Here is a 13,951-nt window from a genome sequence, read left to right as displayed (position 1 = left end):
AAGTCAGTTCTATAATGGACCATTATTTATTTATCTATCCCCTTACACTATCAGTCCTGATAGGCTTGGTTAACGCTATAATAATGATTCCAAAATCTTGGTGGCTTACTCTCCCAAAAAAGTTTTTGCTTCGGTTATGCCACATGCCCAAATGAGAAGGCAGGAGATTTCTGTTCATCAGTTAACTCAGCTACCAGTCTGGGTAGATTGATACAAGTTTCCATTGCACTACAGAGTGGAACTAGAACCTGGTGAGTAGCAAGCACATTGACTCTTAAAGCTTCTACGCAGAAGTGGCACATCACACTCACACTGCACTGCCGAAGCTAGTTAGATGACACTCCTAATTTCAAAAGGAACAACGGAGTTCACTCCTACTGTATTTCCAGAATGGGACGTATTTTTTTAGCAGCTGAAGTGACATTCACACTACTAAATGGGCATTCACTTTAGTTTCTAGTTTTCTGCAACTATGAGCATGTAATATATTTTCCTGTTTTTATTTATTTATACACTAGTAGTTTTATTTCTTTGGAATATACTCCTAGGGATTGCTGGGTCAAAAATAATATGTATTTTTAATTTCTATGGGTATTATTAGCTTGTTTTCCAAAGACATGTAAGAATTTACATTTTCCCCAGCAACTTTTTAAAATACAATTTTTTGCTGCATCCCCAACAGCAATAGGTATCATAGCTCTCTTTAATTTTGCAAGCCTTGTGCATATAAAGCTGTTTTCGTTATTACTTTGATTTGTATTTCCCAGATCTCTGGTTTACATCTGAGCTTTTTTTTTTTTTTTTTTTTTTTTTTTTGTGGTGGCTATGCCTGTCATTTGTCCATTTTTCCTTTAGAGTAGTAGTAATCTTGTTTTTCTCAATTAATACCTAAGCCTTCTGCATATTACATTGTCATCTATGTTATACATGTATCTTTTCATAATCCATTGTGTTTGAAGACTTTTTGGTATATTTTTCATACCAAAATTTTTATTTTTATGTATTTTCTGAGTTTTCAATCTTGGATAACCAGCTCCTTCTTGACTCATGACAGTACATATACACACATATTTCTCATAAGACTTTTTTTTTTTCAATTCAAATAATAAAACTGTGGAATTTATTTCTGTATAATGCAAAAGATACATGTTATAGGGGCACCTGGGTGGCTCAGTTGGTTAAGCATCCTACTTCAGCTCAGATCATGATCTCACTGTTTGTGGTTCAAGCCCCGCGTCAGGCTCTGTGCTGACAGCTTGGAGCCTGGAGCCTGCTTCAGATTCTCTGTCTCCCTCTCTCTCTGTTCCTCCCCCACTCACGTTCTCTCTCTCTCTCAAAAATAAACATTAAAAAAAAAAGATACACATTATATTCTTGAATTTTATTTTCCTCAAGATAGTCATTTATGTCAATATCATTTATTAAAAACACTTTGACATTGGGGCACCTGGGTCGCTCAGTTGGTTAAGCAACCGACTTTGGCTCAGGTCATGATCTCACAGTTTGTGAATTCGAGCCCTGTGTCCAGCTCTGTGCTGACAGCTCAGAGTCTGGAGCCTACTTCAGATTCTGTGTCTCCCCCTCTCTCTATGCTTCCCCAGCTGACGCTCTGTGTGTCTGTCTCTCAATAATAAATAAATGTTAAAAAAATTTTTTTAAATAAATAAATAAAAACACTTTGACATTAGAATGAATTTCCATCTTGTCATATGTTAATTCATGATATTACTAATATTTCTGAAATTTCAGTTTGTTTCTTTAATTGGTCTACTGATTACTTAATTATACCTAATAACTCTAAGACTTAGTGAAAGCTAGAGCCAAAGGAAGTTTATAAACACCTTCATTATTAAATCCAAAAATGAAAAATTAAGGAAATCAAAGTTCACATTTAAAAAATTAGGAACAAGGGCGCCTGGCTGGCTCTGTTGGTGGAGCATATGACTCTCGATCTTAGGGTTGTGACTTTGAGTCCCATGTTGGGTATAGAGATTACTTAAAAATAAAATCTTACCTCCTCTGCTCATGCTCGCTCATAAATAAATAGATAGATAAATTGATAAATAGATTAAATTGGCAATTAGAATCCATAGCAAATAAGTGATAACCAAGTTCAAGGGTGTTCAACATCAGAAAATGTATCAATTTAATTGTTATGTCAAAGATTAAAGGAGGAAATTTATATGATCATATAAAAAATTTAGTTTTTCATAACACAATATTTGAGAATAGAGAAATCTGTTATAATATAGGCTATAATTCCTAGTAACAAAATATATTAAATGGTGAAACACAACCAGTTAATATCAAGAACTAGATAGGCTTTCATGCTACTTAACATTGTTTTTGCACTTACAGGAGATGTACTAAGACAAGAAAATGAAATAACTGGTATAAACTTTGGAAAATAAGAGATGGATGTTTTCTGTTGAGTAGGTGATTATATAACTAGAAAACTTAGATAACATTTTTTTTTTAATTTGATACAGTGTTTGGATAAATACACAATGAGAATCTAGAAAAGAAATTGGGGTAAAATTATTCACAATAATGACTAAGAACAATAAAATACTTAGAAATAAATTTAATAAAAAAGCATATGCTTTGAATGAAAAAGCTATACAATTTCATTGATGGCCATAAATAAGACATGCAGGAATGGACAATGAAGAACCACGTTTTTAGATGGGATGGCATAATACTATAAAAACATCAATTCCTTTCTAATATTATATAACTATAATTCAGTTTTATATAATACCAGTAGTGTTATTGTTTTATATTTAAAATCTCAAAGCTTACATAAAAGGAAAAATGCCTGAGAGGGTCAGGAAAAGAAATACCAGAATGTATGACAAAACCACTGTAACAAAATCACTATGAATCTGGAGAGGAAAACAATAAAATGAGATGTGTTCAAAGAGACTGAAGCAGAGCAAGACAGAAGAGACCACATGCAAGAGAGACACCAATACCACACAAAGGGTGAACACAGCAAATACTGAATTAAACTAGTAACCCAATCCTTCATTGTTACCATGCCTCTACCAGCTGTTCATTTAGGTTGTGGGCTTTAGAATAAATTGCTGCTTGTCATCAGCACTATTTGAAGTACTAATTAGCATATTACAACTGTCCTTTAGTTGTTTTTTCATTAAATCATTAGAGACTTGGCTACAAATAGGATAACCACAGAAATCCTGGGGAGAACTTATTCTGTAGACATAGCACTGGGCATGACTTCCTCAAGTATTCAAGTAACCTAAAAAACCCAGGGCAAAACTAGGTTCACGATTGGAGACTCCATTCTTTCTTGGATAAGCAATGGCTGTTAGACTTTTCATTGTCAGACTTTTTGACAGTGACTTCATTGATATGTGTATTTTAGATTTTGCCCATATACAAAATCCAGTCCTATATAGCCTCCTTCTTTCTCTCTAACTCCTCTACCCCTTCCTGCTCCCTGCCTGCCTTTCTCTCCTCTCTCTCTCCTTCCCACCCACCCACCCACACACACACACACACCTACAAAGTTTCAGGAAACAAACCTTTTCTAAGTTTTTATTGTTTTTATTTTTGAGAGACAGAGCTTGAGCAGAGGAGGGGCACAGAGAGAGGGAAACACAGAATCTGAAGCAGGCTCCAGGCTCCAAGCTGTCAGCACAGAGCCCGATGTGGGGCTCAAACCCATGAACCATGAAGTCATGACTTGAGGTGAAGTCGGATGCTCAATGGACTGAACCACCCAGGTGCCCCAGGAAACAAACTTTTTAAAAGTAATCTCTACACCTGATGTGGGGCTTGAACTCAAGACCCCAAGATCAAGAGTTGCATGCTCTACTGATTGGGCCGGCCAGGTGCCCCAGAAACCATTCTTATACTTTCTAAAAAGATACACTCTGATAATTTGTTTTAGTCCTTTTTTTCCCAATGTTTGTTTTTGAGAGATCTTGAGCAGGGGAGGAGCAGAGAGGATCCGAAGTGGGCTCTGTGCTGACAACAGCGAGCCAGATGTGGGGCTTGAACTAACAAACTGTGAGATTATAACCTGAGTCAGACGCTCAACATCCAGGTGCCCCTGTTTTAGTCTTTTTAAAAAGTGCACCTGGGGCACCTGGGTGGCTTAGTTAAGTGTCCAACTTCAGCTCAGGTCATGATCTTGCGGTTCATGGGTTCGAGCCCCACATTGGCCTCTGTGCTGACAGCTCAGAGCCTGGAGCCTGCTTCAGATTCTGTGTCTCCCTCTCTCTCTGCCCCTCCCCAGCTCGCTCTCTCTCTCTCTCAAAAACAAATAAAACATTGAAAAAGTTTTTTAAATGCTCTTTAAAATCCACTGCATTGATAATATCATCCACAGTTTGAATAACACTAAGGTTTTAGTCTTATATGCTCCAAAGATTTAAATGCAAAAGTAAAATTTTATCTAATGACAATTTGGATATATTTATTACACTTGCTGTATGAATTATGAAAACTACTTTTTGGGGTCACCTGGCTGGCTCAGTCAGAAGAGCATGGGACTCTTGATCTCAGGGTCATGAGTTCAAGCCCCATGCTGGTTAAAGAGATTAATTAAATAAGTAAATAAACTTAGAAAAAAAAAACTATGTTTTAATTCCTAATTTTTTGGTTTAAAAATGTATCATACTTATTAGAAGATAATACTGAACTTTGGAAACTTTGGAGGGTATATGTTGAGGCAGATTGTTTTCTAATTCTGTTCATGTAATTACTGGCGTGATCAAATTGGCAATAACTAATACACTTATCTACACTTGTTTTTACATATCCAAAAGGAAAGTTACAATTTTTAAAAGTTTTATTTATTTAAGTAATCTCTACACCCAAACGTGGGGCTCAAACTCACAACCCTGAGATCAAGAGTAGGGTGTTGTTTTTTTTTTTTTTTTTAACATTTATTAATTGTTGAGAGACATAGGGAGACAGAGTGTGAGCAGGGGAGGGGCAGAAAGAGAGGGAGACACAGATTCTGAAACAAGTTCCAGGCTCTGGGCTGTCAGCACAGAGCCTGATGTGGGGCTCGAACTCACGAACTGTGAGATCATGACCTGAGCTGAAGTCAGACGCTTAACCGACAGAGCCACCCAGGTGCCCCTTGAGTCACATGCTCTTCTGACTGAACCAGCGAGGCACCCCACAGAATTAAAATTTTTGATTGTATCCAGAAATGACCTTAGATATTTTTATTAATTTGCTTGAATTAACTTAGCCTGGTTATTGTCATGTTATTAAAATATAAGAAAATATAATATTTAATCTTAGGAATACATATTATTTTTTGGGGAAGACACAAGCTTTCTCACAGCAATTTTTTAAGTAAACCTTTACTCCCAATAAGGGGCTTGAACTCATGACCCCAAGATCAAGAATTGCATGCTCTACCATTTGAGCTATCCAGTGCCTCATCTCACACCAGTTTTTTTTAAAAAGGACTTTTCTATCCAAGAATCATGTCATTCATGACTTTTCTAAGAGAAGGTAACCAAAAATTCAGAAATCTAAAAAAAATACTGAAAATGTTTAATTTTTTTAATGTAAGCTTCTATTTGAAGTATATCATACTTACAGAAAAATTTCACAGTTCATTAATGAATGTATAGCTCAATGAGTGTATACCCAAGTGAACCCATCTCTGTAATCACCACCCAGGTAAAAAATACAATATTACCAGTACATTATATCAGTATCTCAGAAGCCTGCCACATGCCTCTTCTTAATCTTCCAACCCTTTATAACACATCATTTTGAATAATTAATAAATAGGATAAATTAGGTTAGATTATTGTTCAGCAAACATTCATTGCCTTCACATTCAGGATAAGACTACTCATCCTGCCCCACTGATGTGGGGGCTTGGTCATCTGACTTTCTCTGGCCAATAGAATGTGGACAGAGGTAGCAGTGTGCCAATTCTGAGCCCACACTTTAAGAGACACAGTATGTTTCTGACCTCTGACACAAGGAGAGTATGTACCCCAGGTAGCCACTGGGCCTACATCTTGAGCCCCAGAACGAGACACTAGAACAGAGCTGAATTGGTCAGCAGCCTGAATTGGAGCTGTCCCAGGAGACCTTCTGCACTACACTTGCTCAGGAGAAAAATGAATTCTTTTTGTTAAATACCATTGAGATTTGGTTGGCTACACAGCAAAGGCTGACTAATATAATCATCATCTAGTAAAACTCAATAAAGCCTATGTGAATGAACACAAGTTATTACTCTGTGAATCCATTTAATGCTTTGTTCTCTTCAAACTTATGTTTATTATTAACTGTAGGATAATATTTAACTCTGAAAAATTAAGATACTTCCTGGTCAGTGACTACTTGATACTTCCTTGATCTATTTCAAGAAACTGCTATTTTTAAGGCAAGAAAACAGCCACTACCAATCTTTTCATTTATTTAACAAGCATTTTTTTTCAGAAGACTGTTGTATATCACTGATTTAAATAGGACACCCCACACCAAAGCTTTGCTTTTTTTAAATATTACATAATAGTTAATTCTATAATATATAGTATCAAGTTTGAATATTTCATTCATAACCTTTAGAGAAGTTATAATTTATTCTCATTTTTATATTTTTATAAGATATCAACATCACAGAATGTTCAACACATATGAAACTGAAGGATAACTGGTGAAAATAAAAATAAATATTGTGAAAATGCACTTTTTAGAAAAATGAGATAAAATGTATATACAAATTCTTTATAAATACTGAAAAAAATTGGATCACTAATGAAATAGTGATTTAAATTTAAATTTAAATTCTATGTTTCCATGGAGAATTGGGCAAAGCCCTTCCTTCCTATGACAAAGTTCTGAAACGTCTTAAGAAACTCATTTCTAAAGGACCTCCACTCTCAAGAATAAAGACCTGCTAGAGCTCAAGTTCATTCAGCTCAGTTCCATTCCACCAACACTGAAACAAGTGCATGCTTTTTATGCCCCAGTTGGTTCTGGATGTCCAAAGACAGGTAAGATCTCAGTGAGCTCACAGACATGTAAATAAAACAACTAATACAATTTGAAGTATGATGACATAGAGATCTGCACAAAATACTTCAGTGGGCATTAAATCCAATCTGAGGGTTAAATCATATTTATGATAATATCTCAATAAGAACCAACCAACCAATCACCAAGAATGATGAACTTTAACTTGTAGCCCATTAGGGATTTATAAAAATATAATTTTGCAGATTTTAAATACCACTTATTTTTTGGTGTATTTTCTGAACTATTAGGCTATGGAGAATGGATCTTTTTGAATTGTGACACTGAATTCTTTACACAGATCATCTCTTTATAAAATATATATTTATGGTTTCCTGTCTTAAAATTTAGTTCAATCTTATTCTTCTACTTTCTCAAAGCATCTTTAAATTGCACATTTGATATTTTTAAAAAGTTTATTTATTTGGGAGAGAAAGAGAGCTAGCGTGAGTGGGGGGGGGAGAGGGAGAGAAACAGAAAGAGACAGAGAGAGAGAGAGAGAGAGAGAGAGAGAGAGAATCCTAAGCAGGCTCTGCACTGTCAGTGTGGAGCCTGAAGAGGCAGGGCTTGAATTCACGAATCACGAGATCATGACCTGAGTTGAAATCAAGAGACAGATGCTTAACCAACTGAGCCACCCATGCACCCCTTCCTTTGATTTTTAACATTAAATAATATCCATAAATTCAAGTATAATCATTTATTTATAAAATGCAAGAAAAATATTCAACTGCTTTTCTCATTATATTCCTAAACTATAGCAGGAAGACTAGTGTAGACTAGGAAAGTTTATAGAAGTTATATGTTTTATATAAGTTTCTATGAATTTTTTAACATTCAGATTTCACCAAAACTGAATATAAAAATAAATTCTATAATTGACTTCTCATATTAACGTGTTTAAAATATAGGTAATTTCAAAAAAGATTTAGCATTGGTTTTATTTTTAAAGATTGTTTTTTTTTGCTCAAATATATTTATAAACTTTTCTAGCATGTGACAAATTCAAAATTACATATGAATGTATTCTTTTAAGTCTATTTGTTTACGTCACTTGTTCATGGGATTTACAGTATTTTTGTAAGCCTCTTTTTAGTTTACAAAATTCTTTCAGTTTTGTATTGTTTTATTTAGTACTTTCCCTGAGCAGGAGGTATTATTATCAAAGCTATTTTATTGATGAGTAAATTGAGTCTCAGTGAGATTAAGTGACTTACACAGGTCACAGGCCTGGACAGCTAGGCCTGGAACCTATTTCCTTCCCACACTACTTACTTCATGTTAAATAAGTTTTAACATAATTCTGTACGCCCAGAATGGCCTTCACTCATTTGCTTTCTTTTAATTTCTATAATGTGGTTAAACTATATTTGACCCATTTAAGTCTGAAAAAAATAATTGACTCTTCTCTGTCCCTTTTTAAATTACTGCAATTGAGCTGAAGATCACCGGATATGGCAAATTACATGGAAGCTTTTTTTTTTTTTAAAGATTTTATTTTTAAGTAATCTCTACACCCAATGTGGGCTCCAACTTAAAACCCTAAGATCAAGAGTTTTGTGCTCTACTGACCGAGGCAGCCAGGCACCCCTGGAAAATTGTTTTGAAGATATTTGACAGTTCAGTTAAAGTGTCTGAGGTGCAGATCTTTGGTCACAGTTGTGCTTTTGTTTCAGTTTTAATTATAATGCCACTAGAACAATTCAGGAAAAACTACCTGGGAGTTTAAATAAAGGAAACTATAGTTAAAGAAATTTCTAGGACACTGATAAAAAATTGTGAACTGGTTAAAAAAATGTTTCAAGTAACTACTGATAAATGACATTTCAGCTTTTAGTCTTTTATATTGAAAATATTTCTAAACTATATTAGGCTACTTTCATTCAGGAAATGATGTTTATTTTATTATTTTTTTTAATTTGAGACAGAGACAGAGAGCAAGCAAGCAGGGGAGAGGGGCGAGGGAAAGAGAGAGAGAGAGAGAGGGAGAGGGAGAGGGAGAGAGAGAGAGAGAGAGAGAGAGAGAGAATTCCAAGCAGGCTCCATGCTCAGCACAGAGCCCAACACTGGGCTTGATCCTATAACCCTAGGATCATGACCTGAGCTGAAATCAAGAGTCAGACACTCAACCAACTGAGCCACTCAGGCGTCCCAGGAATGATGTTTAAAACTTCGTTCAATTTTTTAACAAAATCACTTATGATTTTACAGTGATTACATTAAGCAAGAGTTTTTCATGATAAAGTATGGGAGATGCAGATGTTGATGGTGTATGAGGATGGGCTTAGATATATGCTAAGGAAAAAAATCTTAAGACGCTCTCTTTCAGGATCCGCTTTTTTTCTGTACTTTATTTCCCTATAAATCCCAGATGATTACCATTAGTGCAAACATACTAAAATCTGAGGCAATGATAAAAATTTCTTTTAGAAGTAAGAGTGTTGCAAATATCTCACTGAGTGATTCAATAAGCACTTGAGCACCTACTTATTCCTTTTTTGTGAGATAGGGATAATGATAGAACTTTTCTGTATTAATTGGGGCTTTTGGTTGAAAGCAAGAGAAACAAACTCTGGCTAACTCAACCAGAAGAATGTATTGCACAAGTATCACATAGCTCACACAATCACTGGTAATGATGGAGAAACGGTGTGTAAAATGTGCAGGGCCATCCATTTAGGATGTCACTGTTGGCACTGACACGACCAGACCTAGGTTGCCACAATTATCTACACCACTGTGAATTATCTCTGTCTCTATATCTTTTTTTTTTTAATTTTTTTTTTTCAACGTTTATTTATTTTTGGGACAGAGAGAGACAGAGCATGAACGGGGGAGGGGCAGAGAGAGAGGGAGACACAGAATCGGAAACAGGCTCCAGGCTCTGAGCCATCAGCCCAGAGCCTGACGCGGGGCTCGAACTCACGGACCGCGAGATTGTGACCTGGCTGAAGTCGGACGCTTAACCGACTGCGCCACCCAGGCGCCCCTCTGTCTCTGTATCTTTGCATCACTTTGTCCAGATGTCAAGTTTCAGGTGAGAGCATCCAATTGAGTTAACCCTAGGTCCCATACCACCACTATGGTATGCCTTAGTTGCCAGATAATGGGGAGAAGGACTTTGGCCAAAACTCCGTTTCCAAAGTATGAGGCGGGTCCTGCTCCAGGATGGCAATTCAGAAGCTAGGCAGGCAAAAAAAGCAAATCCTCATGGTACTACCCCACAGGGCTGTGAGAATTTAGTGGGATAATCTATGTAAAGTGCTTAGTATAGTGCTAGCACACAGCAAGCATTCAATACATTCCAGCATTGTTATTATTATGCTAACGAGGCAGGCATTATGCTAATCTCCAGGAATAAAAAAAATAGTAGGGCGAAATTTCTAATTAAAAAGCTCAGTATTTTGGAGACTTGTTAGAGGGAAACAAATATAAAAACATAATGATAATACCACTTAATAAGTGCTACAATATAGGTATGAAGTGGGTGCTCTGGAAAATAGAGAAAAGAAATACAAATTCTGCCAGAGTCAGGACAGAGGAAATAACAGACTGAGTTTTGATGACAGGAGCATTATGAAAGGGTCTGTCATGCTTAAATTCCTATGACTAGGGTAAGTTCAGGATTGTGAAGGGTTCTATGTATCATATAAATGAGTTTTAACTGATCTGAAAGTCAACAGATTTTGGTAGAGGAGACGACATAATCCGATTCAAGAGGAGGGGTAACTAACAGTGATGAGGGAATGGACTAGAATGAGCAGAGGCAATATCAAGAGTTCAGATAAAAGAAGAGGATGGCCTGTTCCAAAGCAAGATGGAGAGAAAGACATCAACTTAGAAATAAAATTATCATGACATAGAATGAACCGAATTTCAGTGACTCCAAAACTAGGAGTAAGAAAGGGAAGGAGTACTGAGTGACTTAGTAACCACATTTGAGACCAGTGGCTGTTAAAATTGTAATTATAATATGGTGTACTGGCAGGGGAATCTCTTGAAGCAGTTGGGAGGGGAAAGAGAAGGAGTCTGTGTGGGGTGTCTGGCCTGACTTAATTTAGGAATTGGCAACACAGATGTAGTTGAAGCTGATAAAGTGGATATTAATCAGAGAGGGTATAGAGACCCTTTAAATACATATGATATTGATTCCTATAAAAATGAAAAAAAACCCAAATAACAACAACAAAAAAACATAGGCACCTGGGTGGCTCAGTCGGTTAAGCGTCCAACTTTGGCTCAGGTCATGATCTCACTGTTCGTGAGTTCGAGCCCCATGTCAGGCTCTGTGCTGAGAGCTCGGAGCCTGGAGCCTGCTTCGGATTCTGTGTTTCCCTCTCTCTCTGCCCCTCTCCTCCCCTCCCCTGTTCTCTCTTTCTCTCCTTCAAAAATAATAAACATTAAAAAAAATGAAAAAAACCACAAAATTTTGCAAATGGTTTCATAGAGGTTCTTGAAGCCCCCATCTTTGATGGGGGATCTACGGATCTCAGTTCAGGAATCCCTGGAGTAGTAGCACAAGGAGACTCAGGGAAGAGTCTTATAAATATTCAATGGGTGAGAGCAAAGTTGAAAAGCTTACAAATATGAAATAAATTGTTAAGATTAGTTTGGGTAGCAAATATGACACACTTATATCCACCATTCTAAAGACAGTAAATGCAGTTTCCTAGAACTTTCAACTCTCTTGCTGTCTGTCCCATTTATTCAATCATATCATCATCATCATCATCATCATCATCATCATCACCATCATAGGCATTGTTTAATGGGTAAGAACCATGTGAGCACCAACCTACTTGACACTATGGAATCAAAGGCAAACAAGGAGCTTGTTGTCTGCCTACTCTTCCCCCAAAGAGCTTACAGTTCAGTTGGGGATACTTATGAGCAAAGTATCACTAGTAAAATAAGTGTTGGAAGAGATATGTGCAATGCGTTTTGAGATGAAAATGACCACCAAATTGCACTGAAGCTTTGGATAAGGGGGTTAGGGAAAATGTCTTCTTCTTTTTAAGTTTATTTATTTAAATAATCTCTAGACCCAATGTGGGGCTTGAACTCATGACCCTGAGATCAGGAGCTGCATGTTCTTCTGACCGAGTCAGCCAGGCACCCCAGAAAAAGTTAGAGGGGACAAATACTTTTTGTTCTAAATGATTCATTGGATTTATCCTGGCAACACTCCAATGTCATAAATAGTGTAACTGTCTTTTCTGAGCACACTATCACTTCAAAATGGCTTGAATGTAAAATACAAGAAATGGAGAAAGGCAGTGGGCAGAAAGGAGATTGGACAGGTAAGCAGGGCTAAGACAGTGGTCCAAAATGCAAGCAGTTCAAAAGACAAGCAGGTAACCTTGTGAAGAAGCCTGGTTTAGGACAGCTTTATGGGGTCTAGGATAGTGATGAACTGAGGAACAATGAAGAGGCATTAAAATTCAATTAAGAGAAAAGGCAAGAAAAATCCCCACTGTGCTAGCTAAACAAAAACATAAGAAGGATCACAGAAGACATCTTAAGTAATGTGGATTTATACTAAGGGTAGTAGAGTGTGACTATAGGAGTTTAGAAAGAGGAGTACATAGACTTTTATAAAATAGAAACCTGGTGGCATTGTAGAGACTGGATTAGATGGGGACAGGATCACAGCATGGTTAAATGGTTAGGTGGCTAAAGCAATATGCAAGCTCTGAAATGATGGTGACCTCAAAGGAGATAATGGTAGTAGCTACAAGGAAGAACTGAATACATTTGAGAGATATGGAGCTTGAGGCAAAGGGGCTCCGTGATGGATTGGAAGTGGGGAAAAGGAGAGAGAGAGAGAGAGAGAGAGAGAGAGAGAGAGAAAACAAAAGTCATTACTCACAATAAACTGTATCAGCTTCTATTGGTGTGCCAAAGCCTTATAATCTTAAATCCAAAATGAAGTCAAAGCAGTGAACTGAAAATACTCTCTCCTTCTTGTTCTTGTTTCTCTCTCTTTTCTCCAATTGTTTTGAAATCTAGTTTTATATACTTAAGACCTACTTCTTGGCAATCTGGAATTGAATTTCTGAGGTTGCTGTAAATTATTTCCTTTCTTGGTTTCTCTTCCTCTTTCTTACTTCCCTATTTTATTCCTAATATTTTCTTGTTTTAGTCGTATGCTAAAATATCTCATCATAATTTAGTTTTTCCACCAAAAGAACTGTAGAAAAATTTAGTATTTGAAACTTGTCTCTTATCAAAATCGTGTCGATTTCCTTAAGTTTCCTAGTTGCTACACAGAAACGTTGAGAAAAAAATGTAATTCTCATAAGTAAGTACTCTTTTTTCATTGGAGATATTTAGCATTACAGTCAATTACCATTTCATTTTCTTAAGCTTCTTTCGTTGTGAAGACGGTGTATGTTTTCATAATTCCGTTTTGCATAGGAACTTCATATTTACTATTCAAATGTGATTCACAAGTATGTTACTTATAAAAACAGTATAATTTAAACGACAAAGAATATCGTGTTCTAATAAATACATGTGACGGCAGTGGCGGGGGCCGGAGAAACGCAAAATTTCCATCTCAGACCCTCTGCTACCCAAAGGAGAACAGCAAGGTTGCTCCTTCCGTAGCGCAGCCCAGCCCAAGCAACTCAGACTGGAGCCTAGTTTGCAGCAGTGATCTTCCCTTCGCAACAACGTTGTGTTGTTCCCGCCTTCCCTTTAGCGAAACGCGGCGTCCTAGCCCCCAGCCCTGAACAACTTTCTCCGTGAACTGATTCGTGCTGTTGCCGGAGTGCGCAGTCACCGCATCCAGACCGGAGAGAACTTGCTTTGCCCCCGCGGCGAAGAAGGCGGGGTCGCAGCTGGACGAACCGAGATAGAAAGCTTGGTCCGCCGCAGCCCCTTCCGGCGCCCTAGGACGCCCACCTCAGCCCTGGAGGCTTTGCGC

The sequence above is a fragment of the Lynx rufus genome, unplaced genomic scaffold (genome assembly GCF_022079265.1).
Source record: "Lynx rufus isolate CCGP_SWC_20201006 ecotype Redwood Valley unplaced genomic scaffold, mLynRuf1.p SCAF_6, whole genome shotgun sequence".
NCBI lineage: Eukaryota > Metazoa > Chordata > Mammalia > Carnivora > Felidae > Lynx > Lynx rufus.
This window is presented reverse-complemented; position numbering follows the sequence as displayed.